Source organism: Peromyscus leucopus, chromosome 8a (genome assembly GCF_004664715.2).
Source record: "Peromyscus leucopus breed LL Stock chromosome 8a, UCI_PerLeu_2.1, whole genome shotgun sequence".
Lineage (NCBI taxonomy): Eukaryota > Metazoa > Chordata > Mammalia > Rodentia > Cricetidae > Peromyscus > Peromyscus leucopus.
In genome coordinates this window covers 20064888-20083906 of record NC_051085.1, presented here as the reverse complement: position 1 = coordinate 20083906, position 19019 = coordinate 20064888, and the positions used below count along the sequence as shown (strand labels likewise).

Genomic DNA, 19019 nt, shown 5'->3' with positions numbered 1-19019 from the left:
TAAGTATATTTTCTTGGATTTATTATTTATTATTATCTTGAGTAAATATGTAATTTTTACAATATTAACTATTCTAGGATATGTATCCATTTGTGCAGAAAATAAGGGTCTGGCTCAATCATTTTTTGTTTTATTTAGCAACTGTTGGTGCTATTTTGTTTTAATTTTTAAATTACACTTCTGTGTGTGTGTGTGTGTGTGTGTGTGTGTGTGTGTGTGTACATACATAAGAGTGGTAGTGCACTTGTAAAAGTCAGAGGACAACTTGCCAAAGAAGCCAGTCTCTCCTTCGACCATGTGGGTCCCAGGGATCAAACTTGGGTTGACTCATGGAAAACTGCTTTTACTTACAGAGGCATTTTTTTCCGGCTCTTTTACTCTGTTTTGTGGGATTATTCTTTATTCACAGTTTTACTTTGTGAGACAGGATCTCATATAACCCAGCTTGTTGTGACATTGAACTCACTATGTAGCTGATGATGACCTTGGACTCCTGATCTTCCTCTCTCCTCCTCACAAGCGCTGGGGTTGCTGGTGTGGACCACTACTCCTGGCTCTGTTTATATGGTTTTTCTTAAGGAGCTGAAATAATGTTCATTTAATTCATCTTTTCATTCACTTTTGTACAAATTGCCTTCTATGTTCCAAAAAGGATTAGTTTTATTTATAAAGTTGGATGTGCTGTAATTGCATATTAAATAAATAATCAATCAAGAAGTTGGGACAGAGAAAAAGAGCCACATTTTTGCCTGAAAGATTTCAACTTCACAAAGCCTAAAAGAGACTCCTGTATAATTTATGGTTTTTACATGACCCTGAGAACATCAAAACAATACTTTCTTCTTCATTTCAGAAATAGATTCTGCTCTGAAATATGAGCTCTGCAGCACCATTCAGACAGACTTCATCAAATCATGACAAACTATAGAAGTATTTCCTAAGACTCTTTTTCATGGACTTCTTCAGTGTAGGCTATGTTGTCTGTAGGCTCCTGAGTGTCCAAAAATATGTGTGTGTGGTCCATAAAGGCGTGGTTCCCCAGCAACTTAGTAATGAGATACTCTGGAACCTTAGGAAGTGAGGCCATATGGCCAAAGAATTGTTGAAGTCCAGTAGGGTTGTTTCCTGGCTTATGATGTAATTTGTTTGCTCCATCACACTACTACCATGATGCACTGTCCTCAACAATAGGCTGGCTGATCTTAGAACTATGCATCAATGCAATCCTCTCTTTTCTTTTCCTTTTGTTGTTTTGTTTTTTTGAGACAGGGTTTCTCTGTGTAGCCCTGGCTGTCCTGGAACTCACTCTATAGACCAGGATGGCCTTGAATTCAGAGAAATATACCTACCTCTGCCTCCCGACTGTCGGGATTAAAGGCATACACCACCACCCCAGCTAACATACTTCCTTTATAAGTTAAAAGTTTATAAGTTAATTTTGTCAAGCTTTTTGTCATAGTCACACAAAAATACCTCATAGAGTAGCCAATGACATTATACCAAGTAGAGACAGTTAGCCTCACATTTGGTGTTCATTTACAAAAGAGCTGTTTCTAGATTGGAAATGAGTGTAAAAATTTCCTACTAAGATATCTACCAAAGGAATGATATTTTATATGATAAATCCTGTGTAAATACTGTCAACCTATCTTCATAGACTATGAACACAGTAGGTGGATTACCACAAAAAACAATGCTAGTGAATGAGTAAGTAGAAATGTGGGCACATTGTCTATCTCCCATTGCACTCAGAGCGCTGGAAGGAGAAAACATTGACAGTGAGGGTCTCTGGGAAGGGGACTAAAGAATGGACTCATTTCCGACCTAGAATCACAAACATTCACTTCCACGGCTTAACTCATGTTTATAATGAGTGTGGCAAGTGCACTGCGTGCCAAAGAGCTTCTGTCTTACTTGTGACTGTGAAGGAGGACAGCTGCAGCACAGCTTCTGAATGCGTTTCCAGGGGAATCCTCTCCGGCTTCCCCTTTTCTCGACCCAGGCCTACTCGCTAAACCACATCTCTTCTGTTAGATGCACAGGTACCAGGACTCCCGCTATCATCTCTGCCTCTTCCAGCAACCCCGCCCACGACTTCACTTCTACAACTACGTTTTGTTTAGAGACACGCTCTACCAGCTTAACAGCACCTTCTTTCCAAAGTTTCCTTTGAACTCAGTCTTCCTCTAAATCCTTAAGCAGTCATTGGTTCTTTGTGGTGCTCATCAGCTGACAAGGAAATATTCACATAAATTATTTTCTTCTCCCTTTCCAATGAATATTCCTTTATATTGATCTTTTCGTGTTCCCTTGATGTTCTTTATGGCACCCAGCACAGGTATGACAGGTTACAGGTTTGATAATTTGTGATTATAACAAACTATCTGTGCACAACAGCACAACAGCAACCTTTTTCTTTGCCTGGGAATTCGGCAGCTCTTCAGCTCCCTCCACACGAGGTTGGCTGGATTGGCATGCACTTGAGGATTCAGTCAGGTAGTCCATGTGAGCTGTGTCACACAGACCTGGCATTTCATCGGGAACACTGGCTAGAATATCAAAGTGCCATGGGCTTCTGACAGCAAGGTGGTTGAACTACAAGAGAAAGTATGTTCACAGCTAGAGGTCTTCTTCCTTGTCTGAGAAACAAAAATTGGGAAATAAAACTACCAATCCTGTTAAAAGTGGGACGGCTACATTGTCATTCTTTGCCACATTAAATGGGTCAGGGATACCAGAAAGCCAAACCAGAGTTAAGGAAAGGAAAAACTATAGTGAGTGATCAAGACTCCAGCTGCATTGTAATAACACAGTAGGTTCATTTATTCAACCTCTATTAGAAAGCATTTATTGTGAGCATTATTTTAGCTATGAGGATTACAGCAATGAGGAAAAACATGAAACAGGCAGAAATTCACATTCACTAGGAAGCTTTCATTGGCTAGGAAAAGAAAGAAAATAAAATGAACCTGTGTGGTATACTACTAGATGATGGATGCCATGCATCACATGGCTGTGTTCTGTGGTCCGCTTAGTTTGTGAATGATATGGACAGTGAAAATCATCACTGAGAACTGGACACAGGAGTAAAGATACTACATGGACAAAGAAGAGTTATATGGACATATTTGTGTGCTTCAGATCCCTGAAAATTTAACATGTACATATGAAAATGAAAAATGTTTTAGCAATATGTAGTACTTTGTAGATACATCTCTGAGATAATTTTTCTCTTGAAGTAGCATTCTCTACACCTAATTGCTTACTTCAAATATACCCACTCTTGTTTATTTATAGAAGTAGAATTTGCATTTTTCCAAAATTACTCTATTATAGAAACAGCTTCTAAAATGAAGTAAGTTCAGTTTGAGCATATGCTAGCTTGAGTGAAAGACCGGCAGAGCTACTTTTAATATTTAGCTTTATCCCTAAATTTGTATTAATCTTATTTGAAAATGAGCCATCTATAAAAACATAAATATGCACATATCCATAAGGCAATATATACATATGCATATATATACACATATATATGTATATATGTATATATGATGCAGTTCTTAATGTCCAAGTCTGGTTAAGCATGCCACTCTGCCCTTTTATCATTTACTTATTGTCAGTAATCCAAGATCCCTTCTTGTGGCTGCTATCTTTAACCAGTGCTGTGCAGTAGTGTGTTGAGCCGTCTACTCCTAAACCTACCTCTGTGTCCATGGAGTATCTCACCTATTTGCTCTGGAGAGTTGTAAAATAAATGTGTTGTTCACCAGAGGGCACTGTTGCCATCTGAAATGAAGCCTGTAGGAACTCCCAGGCGCTTAGACATTGGCTTGGTAAGAACATAGCCCTTTCCATATTTCTTTGACTTATTTTCCTTTTCTGTTATTTTCCAGGAACTCTACCGGAGTATTCCATATTGCCTTCATAGTCTTTTATGTCAACCAACATTAAAATCAGTTGGGATCACTTGCTCTGTAAATATTAATAGTGACCATGAATTATGAACATATACGTGAGTCACAAAGCCTGTGTGAGCATCTATAAAAGATTTTGATACATTGAAATACACATCCTGCCTTACATTTAATTAACATTTTTCATCATGTCAACACTAGATCTGGTTATTATACAATGTCCTATGTATGAATGAATAACTATAGTTTTATATGTAATACACAGATATGTGATAGTATATCTTTTGCTGTGACATTTAATTTTTATATTCTAATGGGAGGATTAAACAAACTCTCATCACAATAGATTATGACAGACTTTAAACCAAGACTGCGATAAGCGATCATCTTTGCTGCTCATTTGGCTGGCTTTAGAATGAACTCAGGTTGTGGAATACTTCTGCATGAGTCTGTGAGGGCCTTTCACAGAGGGTTATGTAAGAGGGGTGATTTACTTCTACACCCTGTGCATATAAATAATCTCAGACCTATGCTGCAAATTGTATGGGTTCTAGGGCTAATCCCCACAGAGTCAGGTACATGATAAGCTCTTACACTGCTGGTTTGTAGCCTTGAGTTTGACTACCCAGATCTCAATCTCAGCTCCACCACTCATTACCTAAAGAACATTCAATAAGTTACTTATCATTTGAATTTCCCACATGTTTAAAGTGGCGAAGCCATATCATCCTCCATGAGCTATTCGGTTCTCATATCCATGACAAAATAGCTGAGAGAAACAGCTTAAAAAGAGGACAGGTTTATCTGGCTTTGTTGATATGAGGTCTGTCTAAGGGGGACACATCATGGTGGGCAACAGATGGGACAACACATATGCTTATGTCATGGCATCCTGGAAGCAAAGAAGAAGAGAGGGAGGAGTCGGAATTCCATTAAGGCATTCCCATTAAGGCACGCCTCTGATAAGGATGATGTAACTTTCTTCCAATAGGATCCACTTCCTAAGCCCTTGACTGCCTCCTACAGGCTTGTGACCAAGCCTTTAGTGAATCTGAATTCTAAAATCCAACATGGAGTCATAGATTTACTTTGTGACTTCAGTGAGTCAACAGAGCATCTGTCACAAGGTTTAAAGATAAAATGATCACAAAGATTCATGCATCGCAGGCTTTCTCCCCATATGGTGACACCATTGGTAGGTGGGCTTCTGAGATAAGACTGGATCTGAGTACTCTCCTAATGATAGACTAATCCACTGACACATTCATAACTAAATGGGCTTTTTGGTAGGTGGTAGAAACTGGGGTAGCTGAGGCTGGATTGGAGAAAGTGGGTCACTAGGAATGTGCCTTTAGAGAGTATGTATGTGCCTGTCCTCTTCTATCTGTCTGCTTGCTGGCTCCCATGAGTTCAGTAGCCTCCCGCTCTGCCCCAACATAGGTCCAGCAGTGGAACAAGCTGATCATAGTCGGAAACCTCCAGAACCATGAGCCAAATCAAACTTTTGTTATTTTATGTTCTCCCAGGTGCTTTGCCCACAGCATAGAGGACCTTGTTCAGTAAATACTTTGTATGGTTTATTTTTACCAAAAAAAAGGTTTACCATTTGAGCGACACATACTGTGTTTGTCTTTCCAACAGTTTCTGTGTGTTCAACACACCTACACATGGATTTCATTTTCATTCTGCTGACCACGCTTCCATTACCAATACCCCTCCCCCACCGCACCCACACTGCCTGCTGTCCTATTTAGATCACCTTTGATCTACTTCCAGTTTTAGGTTCCCACAATGTCTACCACTTGTAGGAATGAAAACTGCCAGTCCTTGGCTACTTAAATAGTCAGCAAATGTGAAAACACTCAATCTAGCTATTATATAATGTCCTATGTATGAATGAGTAACTATATGATTTTATGAACAATACACAGATGTGTGCTAGCATATCTTTTGTCTCCGAGATTTAACTTTTATATTCAAATGGGAGGATGAAACAAATTCTCAGCACCACAAATCCTGTGGGAATGTGAACTGAGACTGTGATAAGAGATTTTTGCTGCTCATTTGACTGGAGTTAGAATGAATAGACTATGGCATATGTCTGTGAGGGCCTTTCAGAGGGGGTTCAGTAAGAAGGATGGTCTGCTTTTACATTCTGTAAATTCATTGGATCATTGGCTACAAATAATTTTTCAGCCTCCTTCTCCTCCTCTCCCTCCTCCTCCTTCACCAAAGTAATATTTCCATCAGAGACAGATTTGGCAAAGTTAAGGGTACCCAAGTGGAGGAAAGAGTCAGGTATTTGTGAAGATTTTGCTACAGGTGAACCATGGGCCATGGGTCACACGCCCCTTAGAAAGCCTCACATTCTCCACAGGCCTCTGGTCCCATGAGGCTCTAACTTAATAGTCTCACAAATTTTCATTTGCGGTTCTTTAAATTTAGCACTGAATCGAGTTCAGTACCTCTTTTTGGATTTTTCTCACCCCTTTTTAATAGAAGAGTCCACATGTATGTAATAGGCTCTTTACAAAAGTTCAAAAGAACCAAAAAGGATTATTTGGCACATATGATCCTAAATACTGACTATTATGAAGTAAATGATTGTTTTGTTTGTGTGTGTGTGTACACTGTGTGCGTGTCTGTCTGTGTGTGTGTGTGTGTGTGTGTGTGTGTGTGTGTGTGCATGTACATGGATCACGGTGCACATGTGGAGGTCAGAGGACAACCCTGAGTGTTGGTGCTCACTTCCTGCCTGGCTTGAGGCAAAGTTTCTTTCTTTCTTTTTCTTTCTTTCTTTCTTTCTTTCTTTCTTTCTTTCTTTCTTTCTTTCTTTCTTTCTTTCTTTTTCTTTCTTTCTTTCTTTCTTTCTCTCTCTCTCTCTCTCTCTCTCTTCTCTCTTCTCTTCTCTCTCTTTCTTTCTTTCTTTCTTTCTTTTTGTTATTTCTGCATACAGCAAATGACCTGACCCTTAAGCTAACAGAATTCTCCTGCCTCCGATCTTGCCGTGGAAGTGCTGAGATTCCAGACACTGTTACCCTTCCCGCCCCCCCACTTGATGGCTTCCCATACTTGCATGGCAAGTGCTTTACCCACGGAGCTATTATTTGAAGAATAAGAATCCTTATTCTTCAAATCTGTTTCCGAGGGATTTCCCCAGGCTCTGTTACTTTCTCTCCTAACCCACCATCCCTCGTCTTTTCAACCCCATTTCTCTCAGGAGTAAAAGAAAACAAGTCTTTTTTCTTTCTCCCGCTTTCTCTTCAATAACAGCTCAGTTGCCTTATACATTGATTGTTCAGTTTTATGTTTATTCTTTGGTCTAAGCTTTCATGGATATTTTCCCATGATAATAAAAACTTTGTGAACTGTGGTAGTTTGAAAGAAAATGGACCCCAAAGGGAGTGGCACTATTAGGAGGTGTGGCCTTGTTGGAGGAAGTGTGTCACTATGGGGGTGGCCTTTGAGGTCTCGTTTGCTCACGTGTGACTGTCAGATGACTTCCTGTTGTCTACAAGATGTAGCGCTCTCAGCTCCAGCACCATGTCTGCCTGCACGCTGCCATGCTCCCTTTCATGATGATAATGAACCTCTGAAACTATAAGTGAGCCACTCCAATTAAATGTTTTCCTTATAAGAGTTTCCATGCTCATGGTGTCTCTTTGAAGCAATAAAAACCCTAACTAAGACATGAACAATATGTTAAGAAATGCCTATTATCCTATTTTATTGAAATCAATAACTTCACTAGCAATGAGTTGAATGTTTCAGTCATTTCTCAATTTACTATTGAAAATTTAATCTAAAAGTTAATATTTTTGTGAATGTATATTTGTTCAGATCATAGATTATTTGGTAATAGTTTTAGTAGAATGCTTACAACACTATAATAGTACCTTGATTTAATTTTTTTTTCCATGAAACTATTGTCTTTGGCCATATAAAATACAAGAATTGTAAACTTGGGAAGTTTGAGGAACATTTAATTCCTGTTCTCCAACCTCATTTTTAAATTTCAAAATCATTTTCCATCTGTGATGCTGTTTCTTGTAAGCAGGCTTAAGTTATATCTTCTGTGTAAGCATTTGTATTGAAAGACCCCCGAAGGCAGTCTTCCCTCTGGAGAGACCCTCGCCCAGAGATCACACCGAGACCACAAGTCAGATGCAAACAGCAAGAGGCTTTATTCAGGAACACAGGTACCTGGGGCGACACAGTCCACAGTCCCCTCAAGAGGCTTAAGAGACTGGCGCGCCGACGGGCTGGAGTGGAGGGTTTTTATAGGGTCTGGCAGCAGGAGCACGAGAAGCTCGGTTTACAGGGTTCTGATTGGACGATTCAAATGAGGCCAGGTTCAAACTCAGGACAGCTCGTGGTTTTTCCCCCCCGAGCTCGACACGCCTGCTGTCTGGCTCCAAGTTGTTTTTCTGACCTTTAGTACCCTTTTCTGGGGCCAGGTGGCCGGCCGTAGACACTCTGTGCTTTTCAGACCTTACTCGAAATGGCGTTAGGCTAAGCTAGTATGCTGGGGTCTTTCAGTATCATCTCAGTGGATTCTACAGCAGTAGGTTCATTAACATATAGAAATCATGCACTTTCATGGTTTTTCTTCTGTTTTTTGCACCCTTCTATTATTTATTTGAGCCTGTTTCCACTCAAAACCATTCAGTCACCCTTCAAACATTCCTCATCCTCTAGTTTGTCTCCAGGCAGAAAAGGATTTCCCTAGACCTTCTCACTGTGGACAAAGCATATCTCCTTCCTGTGGAGAATGCTACATGCAAAGAAATAAATAAAAAGGTGAATGAAAGTAATTTTAAATTCCAATGTAGGTATGTTATCACAGAAAGGCTAGTGTTAATACTTGCATTTCACTTTGCGAATACCAAAGGGAGTAGTTAATTTTCCTCATACTCCTATATCTACAGGGTGTAAAGAATGAAAACAGCAAGAGATTTGGGTTCCTCAGAACCTCATGCTGTAAATGTGTGGGCTGTGTGGGCACAGATGACTTACATATCTCTCACATGTGGGTAGGTGGAGGGTGTTGATTTTGGTCAGTAGGACTGGGCTTCTCAGCAACTCTCCTGCACGTTCTCCTGGTCTCTTCTGTGCTGGTATTAGCTATTCACCAAACTCAGTGTTGCTGTTCATGGCTCATTTAGTGCATTTCAATCATGCGTTGTTATTCCAGCAATGGTGAAGGAGCCGAGAAAGTTTATTAAATTTAAAGATTGATGAATGTTGAAAGTTCTATGACTGCTTTGTAGGTTTTGGTTTTAATCACTAACACAGAAAAACACACCTCAGACTTCTGCTGCTAGATGATGTAGGACTGAGGAAAAAACACAAAAAGGATTTCCAATTAAAGTTAATAAAACTCACTTTGCTGTGTTCTGGGATTGTTTCAATAATTTAAGCAGAAGTAATGCTTTTTTTTTTCATGAATTCACCTCAATAATGTTGTTTGGGTTTTGACAAGCTCTCTGAATTTCTCTCCCAACACCTCGTGGGCACGTTGGAAACAACAGTAACATTGTGTGTGTGTGTGTGTGTGTGTGAGAGAGAGAGAGATGCATCACTAGCTAACACCCTGGCTACCTTTGAGACTCAACATTCAGCACAGGGACCTTCTGGTAAAGATCTGAGCCTGTGTGAGCACCTGTATTGACCAGCATTGCTATCCAGTGGATTAGGAGCCAAAGCATCCAAAAGAAGAAGACTAATAAAGGCTCTGGAGCAGTACACAACTACTCTCTGATAGACAATGTGCCGAGGCTTTTAAAAATTCCACCACGTGACTGATTGTGTTGTTCCTATTCTTTGGTAGGTGAAGAAATAAAAATGCTTAAACATTTACCGCAAGTGTGAGGCAGATCATTTTGTTTTATAATGTATAATTACACACTTTGAATAAACACAAGTGATCTAAGATTCTTTCTAGGAGATTTTTTTTAGAATTATTTATAATTATTTTACTTCTGTTGTGAAATACTATCTACATCTGGGTTTGTACCTTTCCCCTTATTACAGTCATATTTCTCAGGGTTAGAACAAGTTAACACTTTATATTATAACAGTATCTTTTGAGGATAGCCAGGGATGGAGTTGTCTTATTTTTGTGTCACAGATGCTTGCTTATCCAAATCATTCTAAGTGTCCAGATTATAAATTTATAATCCTAAAGTTGTTGTATTATATGCAAATGCAGTCTACATCCAACTCTCTTTGCATTCGGCTTTGATGTTGCCTATTAAGAAAGTACAGGCCTTAGCTCCTAGATTCTCTTGAGCATGGTGTGAAAATCATTTTTAGCCATTTAACAAACATTATAGAAAAGGACTTTCTGAAAGGAAACAATGGATTCTTATTGAATTATATTCTTTCTCATTACTTGTGCTGTTTTTTAGACTTTAAATATTACTTCTCTATTTGAGTATAGACATTTTATTTATTGAGGCTAGCTAAGAAGCATTAGATATGTAAACAAGAGAAAAATCAGTGGAATGTGTGAAAGACAAAATTTTCATTACCTTATCCTCAAATACATATGTTAGTTTAAATCATTTATCAGTTACTATGTATATAATTTCATAAGGAACTATCCATTCCTTGTCCTAAGACTATTTTAAATCAACATATAATTACAAAGCCCTTGGATTCGTAATGAACACTAAATTAGATACAATGTTCTCGCTGGCTCCCATCTTCTCTATCATTGGACTACTAGGTCTTTTTGTGTGGTTTCAGTCTCACTTTGGACTTAAATGTTAAAATGGGATCAAATTGAGAGTTTTGTTTTCATTATCTTCTCTGAATCTTGTTCCTCATTGCTTGAAGCTCACCCTTAACTTCTAAGGGCTGGATTTCCTTCTTGCTAGTCTCCTTTTTCTATGAATTGTTCAATCTGGAGACTCTGACCAATGTGAGCCACAACCCTTGCTCATCCAAACCTGAGTGGGTCTTGACAACGCACCTCATGTTGCAACCATCCCTACTGTCTCTTCTCTTCTAGTCTTGCTCCCTGTAGAACTGTCCCTGTTTGCTGCTAAGTCTTAGTCAATAGCCCAGATGACTTGAGCCCCCAAATTTAGTCACCCAAAGCCTAAATTACAACTGTTCTTGGTTTTGCTATTTTACTATGATTTATGAGGATGGCTAATTTAAATTTTGACTGAACAGTTTAATTTACTCATCAATCAGATTGTAAATGCCTTCAGTAGGCTTCATTTCAAGATTTAATTTTTGCCACAATTTGATGAAAGATGGAACACTGACTAGGTTATGTATTTGTGTGTGATTATAATAGAATCTTTTGGTTTGGCTTGTAATGATTCGATGACATTCTTTCTTGACATAAAGTAAAATGAGAACTTTGTATTTCTAGTTAAACCTAAAGGAAATACTGTGCAAGAACCTAGGAATGTTTTAGAATTTTATCCATATGCTATTTAAAAAATTGGTGTGTGCATATTTGTATGTATGTGTGCATATTTGTGTGTGTGTGTACATATCCATGTGTGTGCATGCCATGTGGAGTTGCCCTAACCTTCTGATTGTTTGAGTCAGGACCTCTTATACTCCAAGCTAGTTGGCTCACAAGCTTCCAGACAGTCTCCTATCTCTGCCTCCCATCTCCCCACAGGCATGCTGGGATCACATAAATATTCCTGATCATCTTTTTGTGGGTTTTGAGCATCCAGACTCCAGGCTTCATGTTTTTGCATCAATCAGTTTATCCATGGAGCCACTATACTGCAATACCTGAGGCAATTAAACTCAAAAATGAAAATGATTATTTGGCTTACTCTCCTGGAAGTTCCAGGTCAAAGTCAGTAGCTCCAAGGATTTGGTCCTGGGGTGAGGGTGACACTTCACAGTGGGAGCATGCAGTGAAACAAAACAGTTAACTCTTCAACCAGGAAACAAAGAGACAAGACAAAGAAGAGTCTACTTACAAGGCATGCTACTCATGACCTAAGCAATTTCTACATGGCTGCACCTCCTAAATGATTCAACATTTCCCAATAACACAAATAGGACCAAGCCAACAGGACATGTGAGCTTTGGGGCTATTCAGCATCCACACCATATCAGATTCCTGATCAATGAAGGATGTTCAAAGGATTCATTGAGAGATTTGCAGTAACATGGATTTCTTTCACACAGGCAAGGGAAACCAAACAACAAAACAAAACCCCACAACAACGATGGGTTGCTTATTGCACAACATCTTAAAGATGAGAAAAGTTAATTCCATGTTAGTCATTGATTGGCTTTTTTGTCTCCATAATTCTGGACATTTCATATCCAAGGGATTATTATGGATTATTTCATGCCGTAATTTTTACTGCTTATTTCACAATGTATTTTCAAAGTTCATCAAGTAAATTTTGTCTTCTGGTCTACTAATAAAAGATTGTGGGGGTTTGATTAAAATGTCTCCCACAGTCCTGTGCATTTGAATACTTGCTCCCAAGCTGGTGATGCTGTTTGGGGAGGCTTAAGGGGTGTTGTCTTTCTGGGGGAGTAGGTGTGTCACTGGGGACATGCTTTGAGGTTTCAACAGCTACATGCCACACAGAGTTTGTTCTTTCTGCTTCCTGCTTATGGATCAAGATATAAACTCTCAGCTTCCAGCTCTAGCTGTGATGCTTCCTGCATTAACACATCCCCATAGTGATGGAGATGGTCTCCTATCCTCTGAAACTGTAATCCCAGTACAGATCAACCTTTTTTTTCTATAAATTGCCTTGCTCATGGTGTTTTATCACAACAATAGAAGAGTAACTAATACAAATCTGTCATATTATCAGAATTGGGAAGTCAAAGTCTCCTTGCAAGACCGCCATGTTGTTATTATCTGCTCTTGCAAATATTGTTTCATTTGTTTTGTCAATGTTTTATTAGAGTTTCACACCTTTGCATGTGACAGTGGTGTGCAGTTTTCTGGTGGGGTCTTCATCTGGCTATGGTTTCAGAATAGCTGGCAGGTCTTTCCAGTGCCAGTACTGTCTGAGGGTAGGTTTGTAGTGATTATTTTTCATATAGTCATAGAATTTATCAATGAAAGTCAAACAAATTTGTAGTAATAAAGCCACAAGTATGACTGTGGCTGCTGTATGTACCTTTCACATATTTCCATAGATAATTTTATATGAAGACAACAAGCCCAAATGAAGTCAGACATGATGTCTAATCCCCACCCCCTTAGTCCCACAGGATGACATCAAGCTATAGTACAGAAAACACAGACAATGCACACTCAGCCATGTGGAAGGGGGCCTCTTCACTATTCAATCAGGCTTCCAGAGAAGCCTCCAGCTGAGTCCTAAGGGAGTGAGCAGTTAGAAACTAAGACAAGGAATGAGAAGCTGCTTCTCAGCAGCAAGTTCACCCAAGATAGGACTGAGGACTGACTTACTCTGCTCCTTATCAGGCATATCTCCCTTTGTTCTAGGATAAATGTGACATTGCAGTAACAGATGGGGTAGAATGAAGCCAGGCCTTGCCTAAAGGTTTTCATGTAGGCCATGTGGAGACGCTTAAGGTCACAAGGGTTCCATGGTAACATCATTATTAAAAATTCATGTGATGGGCCCTGCATTTTCTTTGTGGCATGGTTTTTACTTTTGTTAATTTATGAGTTTATTCTTGAGGCAGGGTCTTGTGCATACCATGCTAGTGCCCACTGCATGCATTGTGTAGTTGAGGAAGACCTTGAACTTCCATCCTCCTCCTCTCTTCCCCTGAGTGCTGAGATTACCGACATAACCCATCATGCCTGGTTTTTGTCATGCTGCACATCAAATCCAGGGCTTTGTTCATGCTGGCAAATACTCCTCCAGGGGAACCACATCTCCAGCCCCTGTAAACACTTGGACTTCCAGATTTAACTTCTTTTCTTGTTATAGGCCTCATCAGACTTTTATATCCTCCTTTGTTATGAAAATCTTCTTCATTCAATGTTGGTAAGTTTTTTTTTTTCTTTCTAGAAAGTTCTTCTAAGCTTTCTAATTTGCTGGTAGAAGACTACCTTATAGTCTTTTTCATTTCTGTCAGAGTGCCATTCATTTCTAATACTGGCAATGCTCTTTTTAATTTTTTTTTAAAATAACTTGCCAAGAAACCTAGCCTTTCATTTCATCGAATTTTCTTGTTATTTAGTTTCTCAGATCAGTGCTTTTTCTAGGGATTTTTATTTCCTCTGTGCTGACTTCTTCAGGTTCCTTTTTGCTGCTTTTCTCTGGTTTCCTTAGGAGGAAACTTCTTAATTCACACTCTTTTAGAGTTTTGCTATGTTCCGTAAATTTAGATATTCTGTGTGCTTATTTATTACTTAAACTGTATTGTATTCTTGAATGATACTATTGGATAGTGGCATTTCATTTCCAGACTAGGTTAAAAACATCTGAAAAAGATATACGATACAGTTCGATTAGTTGAGTCAAACGTTTGCCAGTGGCAGGGCTTTTCATACTTCCAGCATGGTTTTCACTCCATATCAAGTTTTCCAGCCAAAGTTAAGAGAGTGGAATGCTGTAAAGGGCCAAGAGCAGAGACATGCAAGGTCTCTGCAGGATTTTGGAAAGAATGATTAACAGCTTGATGAGAAGTTTCTCTCGCTATAGACAATTGGAATGGACCAACTGGCTCTTTGATACAGCTGTCCTGAAAAGACACTTCTCTTCTCCATTTCTCTGATTCTCCTCATGACCAAAGAGCAAAAAGTGTTCCTAAGATAACAAATAGCAGTGTAAGATGGGATCATCATTAATACAGAGTTCTGAAACTTCTGCACATGTTAGCAGAATGCTACCCTCTGAGGGACATGGTATATATATTTTAAAAAAGAAACACAATTGCATTTGTTTTGTTGATATTATTAAATCTTGGTATAAATAAACCTACAAGTACTACTGAAATATTTCCATGGCGAACGTGGGCCCAAGTATGCCTGGGATCAAGTCGTTGATGGTATGGCTATTGTTTTGTGTAGCAAGGTAGTCCACGATACTGGCTCCAGCAAATGCAGGAACTTTGCAGGACTAGCAAAAATAGGAAGGAGAAGTTAGGAAAAAATAAATAGGTTTCATATACTTGAACACCTGAGTTTCACCATGAAAATAAGAGGGGGCATGTTGAAACTTTTAGACATTTATCTGTCTCAGTAAGTAATATTCCTGGCAGCTAACCATAAGTGTCTTACACAGTTGATGAACTGTAGGATTGGAATTAAGGGGTCGGGACAGGGAATGGTCCCTACACCAAGATTAAAAGCAGATGACTTAGTAACATCTATAGAGAGCTTCACGTGGGTTGGGAGCATCCTAACCCCCCCCACACACCCCCGCTCTCTTTTTTGAGCTCTCAGCCTGCTGTTTATTCTTTGGTATGGACACTTTTCATGTTGAAACTCATACATCAGTTATTTCTCTATATGGTCTTCTTTATTATTAATATTATTTAAAAATTATGGAACGTTTTACAAATTTGCAAGGTCCTTTTGCAGGGGCGATGTTCATCTTCTTTGTATCATTTCAATTTAGTATGTGGGTTTTTAAAGCAAGCATTAGTTTTTAAATTTTTATAGGGGAAGGTAAGCATTCAATAGAACAGGGATACAAGTTAAGAAACATGTTGGTTATACATAGGTGGACAATGACTTCACTAAAATGTGTATGTACACATGCACACTAAATCTTGAACTTTTATATAACAAAATATTAATGCTATTGCTTCTAACAATTATAGTTAAACCTTTGCTTTTGTGTATTTTTTAAACAGAGTTATTTCTGAGACAAACAAACAAACAAACAAACAAACAAACAAACCCTGCCATGAATTTTAAATCTTAAGCCAAACCCACGCTGTTTTGATATCTTACAGTGTAGAGGAACATACTTTGGATATGAAAGCAGTGCCTATCTGTTGAGTTGAATTGAAATAAGTAAAGTGTCAAAAACCTGGTAAGACATTTCTGATCAATAAGATTTAAAAAAAAAAAATAGGAAAATGCCAGGAGAACGGCCTAGCAATGTAGAAAGGCTTATAATAAATGGCACACTTGGACAAGTGAAAGAACAATACCTTTAATTGGCTTCAGAAAGAGAAAGCTTTCCAAGTAAACAATCTTGTAGGTATGAGCCGTCTTTGTTAAAGATGTGCAGGTTATAACAACAGCAGGTCCCACACTGAATTCATGAGTAAAATCCTTTCTTTTCTAAAAGTTTTAGAAACTGGTATCTCCCAGAGGCTGTTGAACTGCTAGTATTTTTGATGTGTAATTTCTGCCCTCTGATTAAGGGGGCATCATATACTTATACTGATAATCACTATACTGTATCCTATGGCTTTTTATAAGTGCCCTTGGTTTGAGTTAAATAGGTTTTTATTTTCCCCTTACATGGAGTCATTCTATATTTTATAAAGAAATGAGACTCACTGGAATTATGACAAAGGATTATGTGCCCAGAAAAGGCCTGTAAGGAGCTGGAAATTTGAACTGAGGTTCTAATCGAATGAATTGTAGAAATTCTTACATATTTCCCCCCAACATTTTGGTATTCTCCTCTGTAAAATGAAGGGGGTTGTACTGGAAACATCTAATTTATTATTATTTACTATTATTATTTATTTTTAATTTTAAAAATATTGGGGAAGGTGCATGTGCACCACAGCATATATGTGAAAGTAAAAGAACAACTTGCGGAGTAAGTTCTCTCCTTCCTCCTTTATATGGGTTCTGGGATCAAATTTAGGTCCCCAGACATGTGCAGCAAGCTCCTTCACTCACTGAGCCGTCTTATTGGCCTGAGACTTCTTCAATTTTCTGTATTCCTATGTTCACATTAGAAGCAGTAATACATTTCTACATATGGTATGATGAATGCCATGAAGTTGGCATGTGTTCAAGTTAAGATCTACGTTTAACAGGTTTTCTAGGTTTGAAGCTGTGAGCTCTTTTAATGCTGCTAACTGATGCGCTTCCTCCACACTAAAAGATGTCCCTGACATAAGAAAACAATAACTAGCAATCATCAATAAACAGAAATGGAAGGAGACAAGGCTTTGAAATTGTCTACTTTTTAGTAATAAAGTCATGACTGTTCTTTGGTATGTTTGGGAAATTTTACAAGAAACAAATGTTCTGTGAGGACAATTTTGAGGATGGAAAACACTTAAAATGTAAGGTTACAGTTATTATTTGACTGTCAAAACTTCTGTTCCCAGGGGCTTTGCTGGACCCAAAACATTTATTGCCCTCCTGATGTCCATTTCTCTCCTGGTGAAGCCATTACTTTAAGCTGGCCAACAGCTTTTTGTCCTTTAGAATAAACTTCTTTTGTTCAGCAGTAGCCCAGACAAGGAAACTGTGAAACAGACAAATATTTTCACGTGTGTGGACTGTTACCACCTTCACCATTAATTCTTCCCAATTTTGACGAAATACAATTTTACTGTTGACACAATAGTGAGTGGTCCATTAAAAATGTAAGGAAAGTAGGAAAAAAACAGAGAAGAAAGCAACACATCACTTTAAGTGCTACCATCTTAAAATGATCATTATTAGCTCTAAGTAAATATTTTCCCAACATGTATCTACACCTCTTTGTGCATAGGCAGGCAGGGTCTCACTAAAGTTCATGAATACAGCAATAATTTTTATAAAATGGGATCCTGTAATAAATGTTTGTCATATTGCATTGACTCAAGTGAGCAGGGAGTACAATGTCCTCATACACAAAGCCCATGTAAGCTTCTTGATTTCCTGACATTAGATCAGTCTCAAGCTTTGGCTGTCTAGACCAGCAATCTCACTCCACTGTTCAGAAACATAAGTGAGCTCCAGACTATGTTTAATAAATTCAGAACTGTGGTATTGTTATACTTGGCAAAACTAAGTTGACAAAGAAATCTGTTTAGTTGGTTTCTAAATAAATGCTTGTATAAATGAAGTATCCTTTGAGTCCCTTGGATGATAGTAATTAACCCCAAATATTTTTATTCAAGTGGATGTGTTATACTACTAGCAATTCTGTTGGTGTTGCTCATGTAGATGAGAAATGAGATAGCTAACTATAATCTTGTTTTTCTTGATAAACAATTCTGTGATATGCAAGGAATGTGGATTTACTTTACTAAGACCCTGAGGTAGAAGAAGCTGCATGTCGATGAGAGAGAGGAGGGATTTTGCAAGTAGGGGACGTCCACATCACGATGGGAGGACATGCAGAGATGACCGGCCACACTAGTGGAAGCCCATGAACTGTGAACTGGTGGCTGTGGAGCCCCCATGGGACTGGACTAGGCCCTCTGGATATGGAAGATGGTTGTTTGGCTTGAACTGTTTGGGGGGCACCCAGGCAGGGGGATCGGGATCCGTCCCTGGTGCATGGGCAGGCTTTTGGGAATGTGGTGCCTGTGGTGTGAAGCCTTGCGAAGCCTTGGTGCAGTGGGAAGGGGCTTGGACCTGCCTAGGCTCAGTGTGCCAGGTTCTGCTGACTCCCCATGGGAGACCTTGATTTGGGGAATGTGGAGATGGGGGTGGCTTGGGAGAGAGGGCTGGGGGTGGGAGGAAGGAGGAGGTGGGGTCTGTGGGTGGTATGTGGAGTGAGTAAAAAATTTCTTAATAAAGAAAAATGAAAAAAAAAATAAAACCACAAAGAAGAAGAAGCTGCATGTCTACATTATATTAGTTTCCTAAAACCCAAAACACAAGACTGCTTTTAATTAAGCTAATGAACTTTTGTTTTGCTCTTTGCTTTTGGGGCACAGTGACAAACTTTATCCCACAACATGTTAACAGGTAATTTTTCCAGGAATGTAAATTCAGTGTTAAGGGTGTGTTTAAAGTGTCTGGATGATTGTCTGGTCTTTCCTGATTTTGTGAAGTTTCCATTATTAAAAACTCTGATACTTCATGACTCAGCATGAAGTCACTAAAGTGTAACAAGTTATAACAAAATATTGCTATAATGACTTTTCTAAAATTGCTAAAGTAATTTGCATCCTGAACATAGTTTGCTAAATTCATATTTATATTAAGATAATAATAATCTCAGGTAATATATTTGTGGCATGAACTGAATCATATGAATTCCT

The 19019-nt window shown here is 38.8% G+C and overlaps 1 non-coding gene across 1 annotated transcript; it reads right to left on the bottom strand.

Annotated features, from left to right (window-relative positions):
• Positions 1-15383: 15383 nt before the first annotated feature.
• LOC114692574 lies at positions 15384-15485 on the bottom strand. Its single transcript, XR_003734449.1, has one exon. It is a non-coding gene; the product is annotated as a U6 spliceosomal RNA (small nuclear RNA).
• Between the last annotated feature and the right edge of the window lie 3534 nt (positions 15486-19019).